This window comes from Grus americana, chromosome 2 (assembly GCF_028858705.1).
Source record: "Grus americana isolate bGruAme1 chromosome 2, bGruAme1.mat, whole genome shotgun sequence".
Taxonomy (NCBI): Eukaryota; Metazoa; Chordata; class Aves; order Gruiformes; family Gruidae; genus Grus; species Grus americana.
In genome coordinates this window covers 74,556,169-74,576,781 of record NC_072853.1, presented here as the reverse complement: position 1 = coordinate 74,576,781, position 20,613 = coordinate 74,556,169, and the positions used below count along the sequence as shown (strand labels likewise).

Here is a 20,613-nt window from a genome sequence, read left to right as displayed (position 1 = left end):
TTAATGGATTTATAGACCTTGCCAGGATCATAAAGATGAAGAGAAATCCCACGATTGTTTTATGTATGTTTCTTGTTGACCTTCATCAACAAAGTTATGAGATAGTTCAAATACTCTTGACTGTACTTGTACTTGTGATCTTTTTATAGGATATTGATACCTTCCAAGAGTTTCACAAGCATTTTGAAATCACACTGAACTTCCTGAATAAGTTAACTTCAATCTAAAAGTTATCAATAATGAAGAATGAGATTTTTAAATAATATTATTGCAAGGAAAGGGAATTTGCAATAATTTGCATCTAACTGTCTTCAAAATCATTAACACAATGAGTTAAAATGCTTCATAAGTGATAAAGAGAAAGGAAGCATGTTTTCTATGAGAAAAAATATAGAAAAGGTTGCTAATTTTTTCACTGTTATTCTGCTGAATAAAACGTTTGTTTTATTCAATGCTTTCTAGCAAGAAGTAGAGTTACAGTATTATTCCTTTAAAGTAAATTTCCATTAAACTTTTGCTTTTACCTGCAAAAATATCTTTGAAAATATAAAAGCCAAAAGTTCAGCAGGAAGACGAATCAGTCACTATTTCCTACCTTTCTCTATAGTCGTTCAGGAGAGGAATTGAGGGCCAGAAGCATCCCACACTATACACTGAACACAGTTATCTTCATGGTCATTGCCGCAATAGAGTCCTCTATCGCCGAGCCAGAGTGACAGGCATTCGCAAAAGATGATACAACTCACCAGTGGGCTCTACTGTCCCTCGAGGGGCCTCTTTCTCTGTCCAGTCCCTACAGACGATACCCATAGAGCAACCAGGCTTCTAGCTTGGACCTCTTTATGCAGTGCCTAAAGAGAAGTGGGAGGAATACAGGGTGAAGCGAACAGCGCCTTGTGAAAGCAAAGGCTGCCTGTAGCCCCAAAGAACCAGGTTGTTATCTCTCCCCTCAAAAGTACCAGCTTTTGTTTTGCACAAAGACCAGACTAACAAGCTAAAACTGCTGGGAAAGGCAGCAGCAATTAGCCATGCCACTTACCCTCTCAGGACATAAATGGAGCGATCTTAAATTACTTTGTTGACAACTGATGGGGCATTTTATAGAAGCAGAAAATTATTCATCTAAGTCAAAATTTGCCTATGAAGATATCAGGATAGGTTTTTTCCTCCCAAATGCCTTTATCTCTGCATTTAACTTTATGACATAACCTGTGTGCACTCCCATTATTTGACAAAAGGGAAGTTTTTTAAAGGTCCAGAGAGGACTCCTGTTGACTTTCAATGCAAATCGGGCACTTTTTATTATCTCTCACCAGATCTATAAATGTTCTTACTTGTTCGGTACTATAAAGAAAATAGGGCTCCCCAGGCATCGGGTCATTAATGAAAGTGTTCTCTTTTCTTGCCCTAGATAAGGGGTCATGGTTAGTTAATGTGGACATTTTTTAAGAAACTTCATTAAATATTCAACATGACTTATTAAAAAGAGCTAGAAGCAAAATAATCTTTTAGATGCAAAAAAGCCCAACTTTCAACATGTGTAAGAATGGCTAAATTAAGCCTGTTTACTTTTTAAAAGACTACAATTCTGTTTTTCATTATTATCATTCTACATTTCAAGACTCCTTCCTCCACAGCCTGGTAAGCACATATTATCTGCAACCTCAGCCCCTCCCCTCCCAAGCAGGCAGAGGACCACAGATTTTTGTGGTGATTTGGCCTTTTCCAAAACAAACATTGTATTTTAAATTGGTTTCAGGGAAAAAGCAATTCACAGCTGCAAAAGCTCAGTTACAACACTGTAGAGCTGATACTGCACAAGCATTTTCCTTTCTACTTCCAGCAAATTAAAGGCTGCAGCTGATTTGCATGACTTTTCTGTGTAGTCTCCCCCTGCCTTTTTTTTTGCCTTTTTTTTTTTTTTGTTTTTCTTCCTGTGGACCAGTAGTCAAATGCTCAGTCAATTAGGAAGTACTGAGAATTAAATGCTTTTCCAGTCTTACAAGTGAGCTGCTCCCCATAGCAAGGAAGAGGGCAGGTGCCTTTACGCTCTTAGATTACTGCGTATGGTGCTGTGTCACTTTGCATGTTTCAATCCATGCTGCAGTCCTAGAAAAGAAATTATTAAAAGTGAGCAATCTAACAGGATTCAAGAGTTTAGCAAGTGCTTCCTTCTAGTTAAAATTTATTATTGTAATTGCTCAATTAATAATGTCTCTAAATTTTGCAAAGCTCAAGGTTCTGCATGCAAAGCTAAGACTCAAGAGAATCTACACTCTGAAATATTGCTGAATCTTGTTTTAAAGATACAGCTTAGGTGTAAGTCTGAGTCTTATCTCTTCTAATAAAAACACGGTCCACATTTTCTTAAGAAAAAGAATAGTAATCGTGAATCAGACAAAAATAGCCATTTTCAATACCATGCACAAGTGTATCAGAATAAGGATCTCAAACTTGGAATCCACAGCTATCAGTAATATGGTTCAATGTGATCTCAGATGTCATATAAGATTGTAAAACTGATTACAGTAATAACAGTCAGGTTTGTTCTGAAATGAAGAAGCACCCTAGGAGGCTGTATAACTTGCTAGCAATTCTGTTGCATTATTCCCAAATGGTATATAAGCTGTTAAGTGGAGTAGTTTATTAAATATTTAAAAAAGCTGCTGCCAATGTGAAGCTATAAACTGCAGATTGAATTGTAAATATTTAGTATGCATGAGACTAGTGTAAAAGAGACATGGTATAAATAAATATTGTTTGATTACTATAATTATGGCATTGGGGCCAGACTGGGCATTAGTACAACATTTAACTTGATGTCTTACTCTTCTTTTGCCTACAAGAAATTCAATAACCCTAAGAGATCTTTCTTTCTTTCTTTCTTTCTTTCTTTCTTTCTTTCTTTCTTTCTTTCTTTCTTTCTTTCTTTCTTTCTTTCTTTCTTTCTTTCTTTCTCTTCTTTTTTTAATAATAAATCTCTTCTAAAACCTCCTAGAAATTTTAGAGCTAGTCAAACTATACTATACAGTGTAAATGTAGTTCTTATCTTCTGATTGCATATGATTAATAAATCGGTTGTGACTTATGTGGATATATATGATGAGCAAATATCTTCAAAGTAGTTTATTGTCCATGAAATGTGAATTTTGACAGTTCACTATTGACTGCTTTTGGTCATATGACATTGTTTTTCTCCTTTCTTGAAATTTTGAAAAAGTACAAACAAAATAATTTTCTGTGTGCATAAGACCATTCCATGTGAACATCTCTGCATCTGCAGAAACAGTTTCTGCAGAGTATCAACAAGCAACTTTCTTATGTACTATTTGGTCAATTCTACAGCAGGAACTGCCTGGGGAAGTCTCTGCAACAGCCAGTTCCTCTACCCAGGATGTTAATCAGCACTTTTAAGCCAGTAAATACTGCCTGTCAATTTGGCTGTGGACAGCCGGAGATGCCTGAGGGAATCTACAGGGCTGTCTGAAATTCCCACCTGAAGTGCTCCTATAACAATTAGTCACAGCTCTGCAGGAAGCCAGCCAGGAGTTTAATCAGTCACCTTATCTTAAGTCAGTCCACTGCTTCATCTGTGCAGAGAACAGCTGGCGAGCACCTGGACCATCCAGGGAAGTGCTGATGATGCACACTGCATATGCACGTGAGCACAGTCCTGATAGCCAGCCACTCGACAGTTGTAGCTTGAACTTCCACCATGTTACCATTATAACAAACTCCATAGGCTTTTCCATAATACACAGATTTGGGGCACAGATTCGGGGCACAGATTCACTTCCAGTCCATAAATGACCACTGTTCTTTATTTAGAAATTTCAGCCCATTAAGCATAAATGTCTACACTTAGATGGGATGAATCAGTATCTATTTGACCTTTGATGCAGCATCTTTGACCTACAAATATAAGATCTAAGGTTTAGAAGTTAAAGAAGCAAAATGAGGTCTGTTCCATGGAAGCAGCCTAACTTGGTGAATTCCTTGTGGAATACTAGAAATTTGTTTGCTTTGAAAGTTTTCAGAAATTGTTCTGCCCTTTTCCTCCACTTCTCAACATTTCTGCATTTGTGGTTTCTGAGAGTGTGAGAATAGAGGAATTCTGTATAAACCTCAAGTGTAAAGGCAGCTGATGGCTACAATTTACAAAAGAGTGAAGGAAGAAGATGTGTCCTTATTAAGTTGACTTTGAACAGCCCTAGACACTCAGTAGCTCCTGCTGAAGCTGTCAGGCTCTTTGGAAATTCATGTTATATATATAGGTGCCAGTGCAGGGGGAAAAAAAAAAAAAAAGTAATGAGGTACTTCTATGACATTCTAACACACTAATTTTTTATTTGCAAGTTCTGTTTCAGTTTCCCCTCTTTCAGTTGCTTTCTCTTTCTCTTAATCTCTCTAAAACTTTCCTGACATAAGAAGGCATTTCTCAGCTTATTTCTACATCAAGCTTTTTTTTTCTTTTTTATTTCTTTTTTTTCTTTTTATTTTTTTTTTCTCTATTTTGCATTTTGGAACATAATTCCAGGTAAGTACTCATGATAAAAGTCAAATTGTCTTGTATACCATCTCCTGGTAGTTGGTACAGAGCCAATTTCAATTAATAATAAATAAGATTAAATGGAAGATAGAATTTTAAAGGTTTCCAAGAGAAATCTTCTCATTTAATATGAAAATCTGTTTTCACATTTGGGACTCTTCTACTAGGTAATCTAGTTCATCTAAATACAATGAGTCAAATATCTACTTTTTTCTTTCCAAGATAAAGTTTAATTTCTTACAATAATATGTGTTTATTTCACACTTGGATGACAATATAATGGATCAACCTGTAGACCTGCAAAAAATGTTCACATAATACTGCAAACATAAGTTTAAACTGATAATTGAAATGCTTTGTAGTGATACTGTGAACTTAAAATAGTGATGTGTTGCGCAACACAGTAAATAATGAGTTGCAAAATGCTATATCCTCACAAGCAAGTGTTATGAAAAAATGTAGAGGATGCAACACAGGCTGGAGTCTAGTACTCTTAAAAACCCTCCAGCTTTTTTAAAGGAACACGTAACTGATTGAATATTTGTGAAGCAGAGGATGGGACGTGACAAGTTCAGCCATTGACCCACTTGGTAACTTCGAACAGTGCATGTTGAAGTGGCTGTACCACCTTCCCCCTCTGAAGTTAGTATTTTCAATTTAGACCTGAAACATTTCAATATTTACTGGGCCTGGGAATGTCTTGAAGTTGAGAAACTTAAGAGACATCTAGCAAGCTCTGTTCTGGAATACCCCATAAATTAGGAGTGGAGACTTTCACCTAAGAGATGGGAATCATATGTTTGAAAGCCAGGTGCGGTGTTAGGCAGAAGAAAAATGGGCATGTCTTGCTATTTGTACATGAGAAAGGAAACACTGCCACCCTCATGAACTTTTAAATGTAAAAGTGAGCTGGCTTAGACATCCACTAGTGAATAAAAAAAGATTGTGTGTGTCTGGGTTCTTTGGTACCTGTGCCAAACAGCACAATCTTGCATTGATGTCAGGGTTCAGCCCCAGCCGGCAGCTGAGCACCACGTGGCTGCTCAGTCAGCCCTCCCCCACGGTGGGATGGGGAGGAGAATCGGAAGAAAAAAGTAAAACTCATGGGTTATGATAAGGACAGTTTACTGGGACAGCAAAGGGAGAGGAAAATAACAACAGTACTTATAAAGAATACACAAGCGGGTGATACACAACGCAATTTGCTTGCCCAACTCGATGCCCAGCCAGTCCCTGAGTAGCAGCCCCTCCTTCCCAGCCAGCCCTGTTTATATGCTACGCATGACGTCATATGGTATGGAATACCCCTTTGCCTAGTTTAGGTCACCTGTCCAGGCTGTGTCCCCTCCCAGCTTCTTGCGAAAATTAACTCTGTCTCAGATGAAATCCGGGACAACTGGGTACCCAGAGCCCCGGCAGTGCCTACAGGAAGGGCTAAACCCGTCTGAATGTGATCCAGGACAGCTAGAGAGCCAAATGGGAGCCTACTAGATCCACACAACAGAGGCATACTGAGAAGCAAGAGATGCCTAACCAATCCAGCTGCCGTACGGGGTTCAGGTACTTTATGCAGGCTACAGAAAGGTGCATCTCTCCCTGTGGGATTCAATGCCCAGATCCTTCCCTTGGCAAATGTGTCCAGCCCACACCTTTCTGCTCTTAAAGGGCGCAGGTATAAATGTATAGGGGAGGAGAAGAGGTAAAGAAAGGCATATTACCAAATACCTTGTGTTGCAGCTATTCAGTCAAGATCCTACTGGCTGAAAGGGATGGATAGAAGGAAGGGAGAAAATTCTCCTATCTACCTTTTAAAGAAATTATCTAGGAGTGGTAGGAGTTGAAGATGTGAATTAAAAGCCCTATTCAAATAATTGCTTCTGTGTTTTCGAAGAAGTAGTTAATGGATAAAAAAAGAAACAGTACTTGAGGAATGAAAAAATACTGTCCACTGGGGTGCTTTGGGCAGACATTTGTATCTATGTCTCAGTCTACAAATTGCAAGTTTACCTCTGTCTTCTTCAAACACTGTAATCCTTAAAATATATATTTTATATATTTGAGGATTATTAAACAAATTATTCCTGAAAATGTTGGAAGTAATAGTTACAAGCTTTTTAGATATGTTTATATAAAATTACCTAGGACGTTTTCAAGTTAGTATTAATGCAGTTCCCCTTCTCAGTTCTGTCCTTCAAACAGTACCCTAAAAGTGGAGACCCCATGTCTTTGTACAATCACACAAAACATGGCACTTAATACAATAAACAGCCTCAGGAAAATCACTATTTTGCCCCATTCGAGCCTGGAAAAAATCATCAAATGTAACAGCTGCATGGTGTGCAGAATAAAGAACATAGAGTATACATGGATGCAAATCACTTCCAGCTAACTTTTTATGATGTGCCTCTAAACAGTGTTTGTGACTGAATTTGTAATTAGTGTACTGAACAGATGGAGTTAGCTGAAATACTGAAGTGCCCATAAAACGACTCGTGCCACCTAGTGCTTGCAGGCTGGAATATAATTTGCTCACTAGAGCTTTGTTTCTGTGGAGAATGCTCCCCACGAACAGAGGAGAGAGGTAGAGAGAAGAATGTTTTATAGCTCTGGTCTCTATTAAGAGCCATGCTCAAGGAAGCAACTGCTTCATCGATCAAGTTTAAATGACAAAGCGTTTGATAATCATAATGGCAAGCACTCAGAAGCAGACCAAATTTAAACGTTTCCTAGGAGGGCTCAAGAAGGTTTGACAGCTGTGAAAGTTCTCACAACAAGAATTAAAATATCCGTGCCTTTTCTTCGGTTTCTCAGCAACAACTATGAACACCTTTGATGCCTCTGGGTAATATTTCAAAGAAACAGCTAAGCAGTAAGTGCAGAAAGGCTCAGCTCCACTGTGCCAGATATTCGCAGCTGTGTTGTCGATTAAATCAGTGACAGGAACATGACATACCCATCACTGTCTGTCAAGGTGGAAGCACAGACGTGACTCTGGAGGTCTGGTCTCTCTTCTTGGCTACAGCACTAAGGGACTCATTTGCTGTCAGCACTCCACACTTCAGTCTTCCCATCTGTAAAATGGGGATAACAAATCATACTTTGCACAACAGCCATGCGACTTAGCACAGAGTTCACTAGCACCTGAGTGCATACCACGCTCTGCAGGAATATGCAGTAAAAACTAGCAAAAATTAGCATTAGTTCTCAGTAGCAGTTAGATTATCAACAGCAAAAATTACCAATTTCCTCATTCTTTATTACTTAAAACCTTCTGGTAAGCTAACAATACCTCCAAATTCATCCTGCAAGCTTCTTCTTGTGGCTGCATCTTGTGTCCAGACACTCGTGCAAGTCTGTTGGTTACAACTGCTACGTTACTCAGAACTGTCCTGAATGAGGGCTGGACAATACAATGCTCTCTCACTCTAGAAACCACTAAGATTCATATTTTTTAAGTTGTTTAACTCCCTAATTTTCAACAGAAGAGAGGTTATAGGCCTCCTCTAGAGTTCTATTGTAGGCATTGACCACTGATTTTGAGTCAGGCCTCAGTGCTCTTGCTCTGAACTCTTATAGAGTTCACTCCTGTATTCTTTGGCGAAAGAATTTTGCCTAAAAGCATACAAAAGCATGTATGTTTAATATTATAATGAAAAATGGGCAAATAGGTGTGATATTTGAAGTTTGCCCCCAAGAGAGAACATAAATCGTTTTATGAGAATTATGCTTAAAGGGTCATCAGATGCATGATCAGTTGTAGAAGCTTGTTCCATGACTTCTAACAAAATACTAAATTTTTACCTTAACAAATTGGAATAACTGATGTTTCTTTCCATTTAAAAAAATACAGAAAGAAATCTCAGCAGCTTCTGGACTATATAATTCCTTACAGGGCGTGGGGACCCTGGAAAAAGGACTGCAGTAAGTGAAATAGCTACATCTACCACTCACAATTTTTGTTGTAGAATATTTTTAATTTTTTAAAGATAGAAATCACTGCAAGTCAGCTTCTAATCCCACTCGAAGCATGACAAATACTGGATGGACTATAAGAATTTGAAACTTTTGCCCATTAGCCTTGCTGTGTCTCATATTCCAGGTTGACAAGAGGGTTGGAAATGTGGCAAAGACAGCACAGTTCAGCTGAATAACTGAAAAGGGAGGGCAATGTCTACACATGCACACACAAAATTGACAGAGGGAGGGGAAGAGGAAGGGAGAGAGGAAGGACGAGAGATAGAGGGAGTATCAAACTGAGCCCTTTTTCTCAGGCTTGAAACAGATGCATAAAATAAAGGAAGTTTCCTAGCAGAAAGTAAGAGCACTTAGCAAATTGTAAAGAAAAAATGTTTTTCTAAGAAAAATATCATAACAGATGGCAAACTGTGTGTGCTATAGTTTGTTCAAAAGTAATAAAAAAGTAAGTACAATGAAATAGACAGCATAAAACAAGAAAAGAAACAACTTCTATTAGCAGAAAAGGATAATTAGGATACTTAAGGTGCAGAAAAATATAAAATGAGCAGAAAGATCAAGTTTATTGAGAATAAATCCAATTAGAAAGGAGTCCTTTGCAGCAATTATAAAGGAGCTAGCTTCTCAGCAAAGAAACTACAATACACTTTAAGTATTTCATATACAGTAGTATTATGCAAAATTAATTGCTGAGCACTTTTTTTTTTCCACATGAAACACAGGATACATAAGAAGAAATGCTTAAAATACATTGCAGAAATTTAGATGGCAAAGGTTTTTTTCCAAGACACACTAAGCAACACAGATTGAAGGGCTACTTAAAACTGCTGGCCATTATTGCTTCGATAAATAATAAATCAACACTTTGCCAATGACTTCAGCATGCACAAAGTTAATGTACACTTCATGGACCATCTGATGCATGACTGTGTGTGCTTGAATTTTGAGAGATATATTTGCATGCCAAAGAATATTCTCTCTGCAGCTGAAAAGAAGAAAATTAAGAAAGTTATGTAAAAGCTTAGAAGGATTCAGAAAAAAAGTTGGACCATAGAGAGATCATTAGAACACTTAGAAAAAAATAAGAGAGACAGTATCTCACTTTTCAGCCTCTTACCAGAAGGGGCGAGAAATGCTGTCTCCCTGTGAGCAGGCTGCTCCACGTTTTGTACTCAGGATTTGTTACAACCTCCCCCTCTGCGGTTCATGACAACGGCCACGGTCAGCAGCAGCAGAACGCCCCAGCTGCGTTAATCCGGTACGGCGGTGACTGCGACCTTCGCGTCCCTCTGCAGCGACCCAGGCCTGGTGGGTCAGGCAGCTCCAGCCCTTCTCTGATCTCGTGCAGATATCTGGGCCGGGCTTTTGAAGAAGAGAGGGCACTGTACGAAGGTACAGCCAGGAAGCTGCATCACCCCTGCGCTGACCCAAGAGATTGATTTAGAGAGAGCACAGCTTGCAGAATCTAGGCAGAGTATTTGTGGGCACTTTTCCCACTGGTCCTCTGCTGAAACTATTTTAAGGAGTGACTTAATCTTTTACATATGCTTGAGATGACACACTGTGATCTTCATGGGACAGTGAAAAAAGGAATCTTTAGTTTTGGCCTATTCAGGCACCACTTGGTATTTTGGGGGGTTGTTTGTTTTTTTCCTATTATTATCACTCAAGATATGATTTTTAAAGAAGTAATATGTAAAAGAGGAAAGGGTCACGCTGAGTAAATTAAGGATATTTATTGCATTCTCAGACAGTACAATGAAAGTACCTACACTTATAGAGGGCATAAAAAAGAAATATTAAGAGCTCCCTCTTAAGAAATATTTTTATTGCTAGCAATTTTTAAATAGATGGGACTGGAGTGGCACAAGCAGGTTTTAATCTGAATCTCTTTACACATTTTTTAACAGTGTGTCATAATATAAGCATTAAGAAAGTGAAAAGTTTTTCTTCTTGATTGAAACCTATGGGCCTTCGCTTCCCCCAAGCCTATATTTAAAAACCTGACACATTAGTTATGAATATATTCAAATTAATTTCTTTTTTTGGGAAAAAAAAAGAGCCACCTGCTGCCTATGACACATCAGAATACAGGAAAATTAGGAGATTTCAAAGAATAAAATGATAATGTCACTGACAAAATGGTGGATAAATGCACACAGAGCAAAGGAAAAAGACAGAAGTCCCTGTGGTATCTGATTTAACCTGATCAGCTCTAACTATTGCTCACTGAACTACAACCACTGTATAGACGTGTTTGGCAAAAAACAGGGTTTTCCAACAGGATTGGTAAAAAAAGAAATAGATCAAGCCTAGACTAGCAAATAGTTACTTGGGAACCGGTTGGCGTAGGTGCAAGTTACTGTTTCTGTTAGGAAACAGATGGAGAGAGGGTCATGCCTTCCCTACGAGGTGACTGTCTACTTCAACTCTTCTGTTCCACTGTTTTCCTCCATCAAAATACCACCCTGGCCTTGAGACAGTGTCCTATTAAAAATGATTTGTTGGTAGCAAATGGTCTTGATTTTGATGAGCTGCTGCGGTGTATTATTGAGGAAGTCCTCTGATAATTCCCAGCTCTGACAATTGTCAGGATCAAGACAATAGCTAGAGTTTGAAAAGAGGTTTTTCATCAGAGGCGCATAACCTACACAGTCATAGCTCGTTTCTTGACAGCTGATGAAAATCAAAGTTCTGATTTTCAGCACAATTACCTGTATCTTAGTTATAGGGTTATTTAGCATTCACAGGGGTAATGAGTTAAACAATTTCTCACAGATATCATTAAAACTCACATTACTATGCAGAAAGCATAATTTGATTGACACTGCCAAAACGTGTGTTTTACAGCAGTAGTTACACTGTTCTGTGCTGCACCTACATCAAACAACATCTTTAATGGCTCATAAATTACAAATGGTGAAAAAAACCCATGAATTCAGAGCAGGAAATGCAGTTAAAAAGAACACTACATTGGCAAACAGCAGTAGATAACAGCGTGTTAACTACATCTCCAGACAGATGGCTTCGGGGATCAAAGGCGTGGCACTGGTATCCATTTATGTATTTTAAAGATTTGTTTATTCTACATTGAATACTCAGTTTTCTTAAATTCTTGCTGTTTCAAAGCAATATCAAAAATCTTCTAATTTTTTTTTTTTTTTTAAAATAACAGCAGTAACCATCGACTTGCTTCAAGAGCCAGGCAGAACAGTTAATGTGAAGAGGTTTTTCAGGGCAAAACTCAGGAATTTACATCCATGAGCCATATCGATTATTATTGTCTTGGGTTAATTAGACTGTAATTTTGGTTTGCTTTTTCTGCTGTTATCAGTGGAAAGTAGTATGTAAGATGTACTGCTCAGCAAATAAACAAAAATTTCAGAAGGATAATAAGAAAATAAAGAGCTAGGGTTTTCTTCACAGTTTGGGTTGAGGTTTTTTGGAGATGGATTACAAATAGGCTCTTCTAAATTAATTCGTAAAAATGATGCACTATATCTTACTGTCAAGCAACTTTGTACTCATAGCCACATTGTAATACTCAACAACATATACGTCTTTACTTTTTTGCCTTTTTAAAAAAAAAAAAAGAAAAACAACAAAAAAACCCAAACCAAAACTAAAAAAGCAAAACAGTACAATGTTTCTTGAGGATTCAATGCCCCAAAGTGTGGCAGGATAAATGTCAGAGCTCTTGGATGGCTGTTCACAGACAGCAGAACATTTTATATGATTTGTGTTTAAACCCAGGTTCCCTTGCTCTGGAGTTTGACCAGTGTGAGCTGGGACAGTGTCTCCCATGTATGGCACCCTGATGCCATACCACAGATGATACCAGAGTTGCCTGGACTTGCTTCATACGGAAAATAAAAAAAAGTTGGGTTTTTTGGATGTATTTTTTTTTACAGCAATGTTCTACGTATCCTGTAGGAAGGCAGGGAAAGGATATAGTCTATGATGTAGTGCATAGAAATACAATATTTTCTTGCAGCATAATTTGTATTTGGGAGCAGGCTATCCCATTTTAATTATTTTCTCTAAAATACTGTTAGAAACAAGGGAAAGCAGCAACCTGTATACCTCCACACAAAGCACTGCAACTACAAGAGCACATAGAAAACATTGCACAAGTAGCTGGCTTCTGTGGATTCATCTCTGTAACATTCAGAGAGATTTGGAGATATTAATGAAAGACAAGATAATGTATCTATGGATAAAGCAGTATTTTAAGTAGACTGTTGCACTGGCAAGATGACACATACTAATGACTATACTAAGATTTAAAATATACAGTTTCCAAAGAGAAATTTAGTTTGCTTAAATGAGCAACTCGACAAAAACTAATAATTGTATATTAGGTTTTTTATGTCAATTCTAACAGGCCACTTCTTAGTTTAAGGAATGACTTCCAGATAAGTTCAATTTAACAAGTCAATTTTTCAGTGTCCGATTAGGACCCCTCCTCCCACCTTACTTTCAGCAATCATTTCAATGATAAGACAGTTCTTGCCCTTGAAGCAATAGGTATTGGGATTCTTTTGAAGTAAAGATAGGCACACATAATACCACAAGAATAAGCTTCCTAATGCTATGTCCTGTGACCCAAGCTTGCAAGGCTTGCAGAATTATTTAATTTATGCAAACCAACCAAACTGTCTGCAAAGCCTGCGAAAGAAATGTCAAGAGTTAATTTTGTTCAGTTACCTAGAGATTGCTAAACAAGACTTATGTAGTTTTTCTGATCAACCCGTATGTTACAGTAGTCCTTGCAATATGCCTGCAATACCCTTCTGGAAGTCATTTGTTCTAAGCAGGATGCATTTATTATTTCCTCTTAATCCATGGGATTCAAAGCAGATTGTTTTGTGTGTCCTATGGATATTATGCAGTACTTCCATATATAACAAACACATGCATTCCTGGTGTTCTTCAACTTCAAAACTTAAGAAACAAGTGATTTGATGGAATAACACTGAAGAAAGCTGATTTTCTAATAGTTTTTGCTTTGTAATTTCATAAAATCAGCACAGATGAATGGCAAAATAATCAGCAGAAGAAAAAGTGAGGGTTTCTTCTCTTTAAAAAACAAATAGCTAATATGGATATTCCTTTTTTTTTTTTAATCAGAAAATAGTTTTAATACAAGACTTTTTTCCTATTAATATTATCCTTTGGTAATTTGTAATAGTTTCAGCAAATACAATATGGTCTCTCGCCATTCCTTTTCCAAGGAAGAAACCAAGAAAAAGAAATCGCCAAAATATGTTATCGCCAGTAGGCTGATCCATTTTGTGTGCTCCTGACATTATTTACTATAAATTATTTAATTTGATCATGGAATTTATCTAAAAATTAAAACTACATACAAATTAAGTAATGCAATTGGACATAGAGGTAACAGCAGTAGGTTCATTCTACAGTGAACTAGCAACAGGGTATAAAATGCACTGCAATATTATTACTATTACTAGGGGCATGGCTTTAAAAACCATTAAGTTGTATCTAGATTTAATGAAGTGAGAAGAAGTGTTTCTGGTGTTGCTCTAGCTCCCATAAAGGGACAAAAGGGAGAGCTTCCTTAGCTGCCAAGGTAATAGCCAACTACATAATAAACATGCACTTATGGAACAACACACTCCATTTAGAAGAATACTAAGTCCTGGACACAGTCAAAAATAGATCTATAAAACCAAGGTAATGTGGTTTCTCATCTAAACTTTACAAGAAATTTTTAGATTAAAGGGCATTCAGTTTACAAATTTACCATGGGGAAGACCTAAAAAAACACAGCTATTACCAGTTAATCTTAGCAAATGACAGAATATTACAGTGAAATGACAGACAGATGGTCAGATTCATAGATGCAGAAACATATTACAAATACATGTGTGCATAGATATATATATTTATATACGTTTCTTATGTAAATACCAGCTACGTACAATAAATCTGGAAAATGAAGTTTGGTTAATGATAACTGCTGACTCTCTGTACATGCACATGTGTGTGCATGGGGCTTTTTTGCATATTCTTACAAAAAACATGCAGATTCTTTTTTCAAAGTTAGTATGGCTTTACAATACTAGCTAAACTAAATCTTACCCCATAAAATAAGCATATGGCAATTATGAACAAATACATCACCTCCCCCATTGATTCTAGGAATGTCTTAATCATGTGAGTCCTATGAAACACAGCACAGGTGTCCTACAAGACACTTCAAACTGATCCCCATGAACATCAAATCTAAATCTGGTTTATGGTTTGAGGAAAATTCCTGATGTATTCTTCGGTTACAAAGAAAATCATATTCCTATCTGATCTTTACATCACACTCCAGAAATACCACTGGGGCCAACAGGACACATTGTAAGGAAATCCCCTGCTAACCAGTCAGCCTATATTCCTGATGAGCTTCTCCAGATCTTACCCTCATTTTTGATGAAAGATAATCCACCTATTTTGGATGTTGCAACTTGAGTTTCTGTTCAACACAACATCGCTGATGACCTAGGACAGAGATTCTCATTTGACAGTCCACAGACCACAGAATACGGACAATTCATCCACCACAGAGCATACTCATGACAGTTTTCTTTCCAAGCTCCATATGCAAGTAGCAATGGCCACAAACAGTACATTGGGATGTTAAGATAGGACATAGGTAAAAGCTTCTTTAGTAGCAGCATAGTGTAGCCCTGAACCAGGTGCAGAGGTGAAGAATGTCCATCTTGGAAATTTCCAAGACTTGGAAGGATGAAACCACAGCTGAGTTGATCTACTGTTGGAAAGCTGACAAGAAGTTTCAACCAGATGACCTCCAGAGGACCCTTCCACCTTCTGTGGTTCTCTGAAAACTGTGATGACAATATTCTTAATCTATTTAGACAGAGTAAAAACACAGTAATAAACTTGGCAGGATATATACTTCTTCCAGTGGAGATTACTCTTCTACTGATTGAAAGGGACATTATTAATGAATTTGCAGCTCCTGCAATGCTGTCATTTGCAACGAATTCACAGTACAGTAAGAACACAAGACTGCCGTTCTGCACTCCTGAAGGAAGATCTAACCTGAAACACGGGAGATAAGAGAATAAGGCCCATGTTCATCACAGTCTTTCTACCTAATTTATAGATACCTTAGGTAATGCCTCCAGACCTTCCATCTGGAGGTGGGCTGTGATTGGCTTCTTCCATTGTCAGGTATCCTAGATCTAATCCCACTCTCTGGTGAAGGCCAACACAGCTGATTTAACATCGGTAGCGCACTTTCAAACTTGTGCTTAGTAGAGCCACTTATAGCAACAGCCTTATCCTGTATCCTGTGGTCCATTTGAACTCAGCCAACCTGTATACCAGTCACAATGGCAACGGATTAGAGCAGTCTCTTGTACCAGAATTAAGTTGGCACAGAAATATATGTGGAAGGGCTGATCTCATAAAAATCACTTAATTATACTTCAATGCATACAGCAAATGCTCAAACTATAACAACAAACTGGAGATGGAAGAGGAGAATGATTAACTGCCCAGCCAAAATGCTGAAAAATATATTTTTTAATTATACTTAATTAAATCAAAACAGAAAACTATGTATAGTGTATCTTTTCAATTGCACCTGTATTTTACATTTCTAGATCTTGAAATAGGTGTGTCTTGATAACTTCAACCTACATAAACATAGCTTTACATCTCTTTTCTGTCATGAGAATATGTAGAAAACTACTAGATTTCCATTTACATCATTACTTACTGGCAAGGATTGTTATCCTAGGCTGCAAATAGGGAACTCATTAGACCTCATTAGACTATTAGAAAAGAGTGTCTTTTTCCTCCTTGAACTTTATTATTATTATTATTTGTGACTCATAGTATTTGCTCTTTACTGTGCAAAGTTTAACTTTTATTGTTTAACTTGCTTTTCAAAATGCATGTTGTTCCTCATCATCGGCATTGATGTATTAACTTCTAACACTATATTGTCTTTCAAAGGTGTGGTATTAAAAAGATACATTTTAAGATGACATTACAACTCAGGTGAAGAAGATTAAAGAGCTTGACTTTTAAAATTTTCAATTTCTTGTCAGTGTTTTTGAATTGGCAATTTGCCCCAGTATCATCAGCAATCACCTATTACTTTTTTTTTTTCAGCTAGCAAATTATCTGAAGTTCTCACATGAAGTAATGCTGCAGAAACTACATTGATTTTCAGTCCACAATATTTCGACTAGAAACAAGGTCATAAATTGCATTTGCCTTTCTTCGCTGTCCTGTCTAACCCCCTTGGGGTTTCTTAGGTAAGGGGACTTTGAAAGAGAACATTTGTCCTAGCCAGCTGGAGACAAGAAAGTGCCTTAAACCCATGCACATTAAATGACATAATGCTCCATTCTATGTGATCTCTCCAGCGGATAATACAAATAACACTGTTTTCCACTATGCCACAGTCTGTGCATTTTTCTATGCACATAGGCTTCCTGCTACTTCAAACAGTATCAGGAGACAGGTAAAACAGATTGCAGGAGATGTTTGCTGCAAAACTCAGTGTAGCTGAGAAAACCCCCAGTACTCCTCTAAGTTTCCTACAAAATGTAAGAGGAAGGACTTAAATCTTAAGTAGATAAACCTTGAACAGGTACTTTTTGGTTTAATTCTGCAAGAGTTTAACTTAAGTTATATTATTTTAAAAATCTCAAAGTTGAAAAAATAAAATTTTTTCTTAACGAGATACTTCTCTCAAGTGTGGCAAGGAAAGGTATATTGCACAACATGTACATCAGATCATTTATCACAAGTAAATCAAGATCCAGAGAGCTGAAAGAACTGGTACTGGAATACTGTATTGATAAAGAAGAACATTTAAGAGAAAATAGATATAAGTACACATCTCTGTGAACTGAAATCTTAAAAAAAAATATGTTATTTTGGTCATAAAAACATTAAAAACATAGCATGGTTGCACTTTGATATATATTTCTGTCTCATTTGTCCTGTATTTTTATACAGGAATCCAAGTATTTCATCTGGGTTACATCCTCAGCACCATTCTTTAGTAATAGAACTAATGAAAAAAATTTTTCTTTTTAAATTTGTGCAACATCTTACATGGAAAAAAACTCATTAAAAGAAAAACACTGCAGAAACTGAACCAAATATAACAGATATCTTCTTTATTGTGTTTTCCATACAACACAAGGTAGTGTGTCTAAAAGGGCACTAATATGCATGTTGCTGTTCTTGTTGGAAATACGAGTCCCTGTGTCTGTAGCTGTCAAAAGTGCTATTGCAGGCAGCAAGAAATTAGACTTTGGAAGGCTACTAAAAGCATCTAATCTAGGCATGGCATTAAAGCATACTGCTTCCCTAGGCATCTCCTCAAATGATCTGATGGATCATTTATTAAAATTAAAATTTTGACCTGGGAAAGCACTTCAGAAACTTACTCAAAACCCCGTTTTGCTAGGAGTGCCACTAGACCACAGAGGCCTGCCCCTATTTTCTTATAAACTAAACATAAAGCGACACAGTTACAGGTAGTTGAGGGACTGTCATATCACTAAGACAATATTAGCCAGCATAACAGTGAACAGAATAACATTTATAGAATAATTATTATTCATGTTAGTTTAGCATCTTGGACTGGTGCTAAGGGCTTCCTGCCATTTCTTTTCCTTCAAATGGAGCTCTGTGCTATTACTGCAATTCAGCAGCATTTATGAAGTTCATTTTGCCCTTAAACCCAAATTGAACATTAGCATTTTGTAACATTACCGACTTATATGTTCCAGTATGAAGTGAAGCCAAGGTAGGTTCAAGGGATGAGGGAATCCAGCTCATAAAATGTTAATTATTGCTCCTATAAAAATGTTAATTAACTCAAGTCTAAAATGCCAACAGAAATATGAGTGTCATTTGTTGTGAACTTGGAGGTACTGGTGGTCTGATATGTCCTGCACAAGAAAAGGCATATTTGCCAAACAGAAAGCAAAACAAGATTTTACAAGTTGTAAAAATTAACCATACATTCTCTGACTTAGGACTACATATATGAAAAAAGTAAATCTCAGAATAGTGAGAAAGCAGGTTTCATCTCTGTTCTCCTGAACAAGCCACTGAACCGTCACTGCAGTAGCTGCGCACAGCACAGAAACCTTCTTCAAACCTGAAGCTCATCATTTCAGAGCGGACCTCTCAGCAGCCATTGAACAACCAACCAGGTGTACCGGCTCCCATTTGTTAGTCCGGTATTGCTCAGTTAGCCACCTTGTCCTTGGGTTTCACTTCTCCTGTTGATATTTGCCATGATGAGAACGGTGGCATGATCCACCAAGGCACTACAGCGATTAATCACTCCGACTCTTTTAGCCCATGAGAGTTTTAAGACACCAACACTACAGATGGAGAGCCAACAACAGAACAAGGTGCTTGAATGTTTAGTTAGTCTCAGCCCTGGCAGTAGCAGAGCAAGAGTCAGAAAACATTCAGGACAAATTCAACATCAACTTTGCATCCTGTACATCTGAAATTAATTGCTGCTTTCCCAATGACTTTAATGAGGGCAGAATCAGACTGCTAGAAAGACAAAAAGAACCAAGTGTCTTGACACAGGATTTATTTTCTTTTTTTTTTTTTTTCAAGAAAATGGTAAAAGGAAAGAAGAAAGAAAGGAATGAAAAAGGAAGGAAATCATGTATAAAAGATATGAAAGAAATCCTCTTAAGTACTAAAAAAGTAAAAAAAAAGTATTATCGGCCAAAATAAATCAGATTTGCAGCATATTCCAGTGAAACATACACACATACAGTTTCTGCAAGGTGAGAGGAAATTAGCTTAATTCATTATTCCATGCTGAAAACAGGGTAGCAATGGGAAAGATCTTACTCATATCACTTAAAGAAAAAAGCTTATGATAATCAGTTGTACTAATATCATCCCTGCAAAATGCTTTAACTTCCAATAAATGCTGTTGTTTCAAGCAGAGCTCCTGAAAGGGAATTCTAACCCAAAAAAGTAATTGTAAAAATGCTTCTTTCTTATTCAAAAGAGAGAAAAGATCATCTTTATAATGTGGTGCAAAATGTAATTTATATCTGGCTCTTGTTCTTTACTCAGGCTCTTCTTTTTTTTTTCATTTCATTCTGATTCATTTTTAAGACACTGATTTGAAAACATGAAAACCATATTCTCTCAGCGTGCAGAAATAAGCTTCATCCTCTTCATGATAGTACCCGGCAGAGCTGTTGACACCCTGAATATGTCATTGGTTATCAAGACAAACTGCTAGAGGATGTGTTATAGAGAAAACATTTATTTATTGCTACTTTGTCGTGTTGTTTCCATTGAGCACGTGGAAGTGGTTCTATATCACACCTTCCTGTTTAAAACCAAAACTGTCTGCTGATTTAACTGGTGATGATGTCGTTGCTTCAGATTTCCTACTGAGTGAGCAGACACATTGCTGTTAAAATGTTAGCCTTTTTAGCTCAGGGAGTAGAGGTCTAATAGCCATCACAACTTCTTCTTGCCAAAGAAGAATTAACCACCTGCTTGTGCCAGACCAAAGACGTAGATAGGAAATTTCACTTTCCATCTGTCAGTTTGATACATTTCACGTGGACTAAATAATGTTTAAATAAAATGGTTACTGGTGTTTACCTTTGTTTCCCAGATCTTCAGCTTGACAAGTTTCCTTGTGTTTGGTTTTGAATGGAAATAGAAATGTGAACTCAAATTCATAAGGGTTTATCTGCACAAGTTAACAATTACTCAGAACATGTTCTTCCCTTAACGATGAATCACACTGCAGCTTAAAACATATACATCTTTATACTTTACCTCCTGTGTACAACCTTTCACAATACTGACTTAATTCTGGAAAGATAGGTCTAATTTTTAGTTATATACACATTCATTTCCAGAGAACCGCAAATGCACACAGTATTAAGAAAGCAGTCTTAAGAGAAGAGGTTACTTTCGCAAAGGGCTCTAGAGTCTGATGTGATGAAGAAAGAACAAATAAGGGGAAAAAAAGTCAGTACATGAGTGGCTTTTTTGTACAGGAGTGTCTCATGGAACAGGGAAGA

At 37.2% G+C, this 20,613-nt stretch overlaps 1 long non-coding RNA gene across 2 annotated transcripts; it reads right to left on the bottom strand.

Annotated features, from left to right (window-relative positions):
- Positions 1-312: 312 nt before the first annotated feature.
- Positions 313-9,926, bottom strand: LOC129203261 (uncharacterized). Of its 2 annotated transcripts, XR_008575966.1 has the most exons (4): positions 9,642-9,926; positions 7,503-7,620; positions 2,004-2,109; positions 313-851 (listed from the first exon to the last, which is right to left on the bottom strand). It is a non-coding gene; the product is annotated as an uncharacterized LOC129203261 (long non-coding RNA). The 2 variants fall into 2 exon arrangements; XR_008575967.1 differs by lacking the exon at positions 2,004-2,109.
- Positions 9,927-20,613: the final 10,687 nt, after the last annotated feature.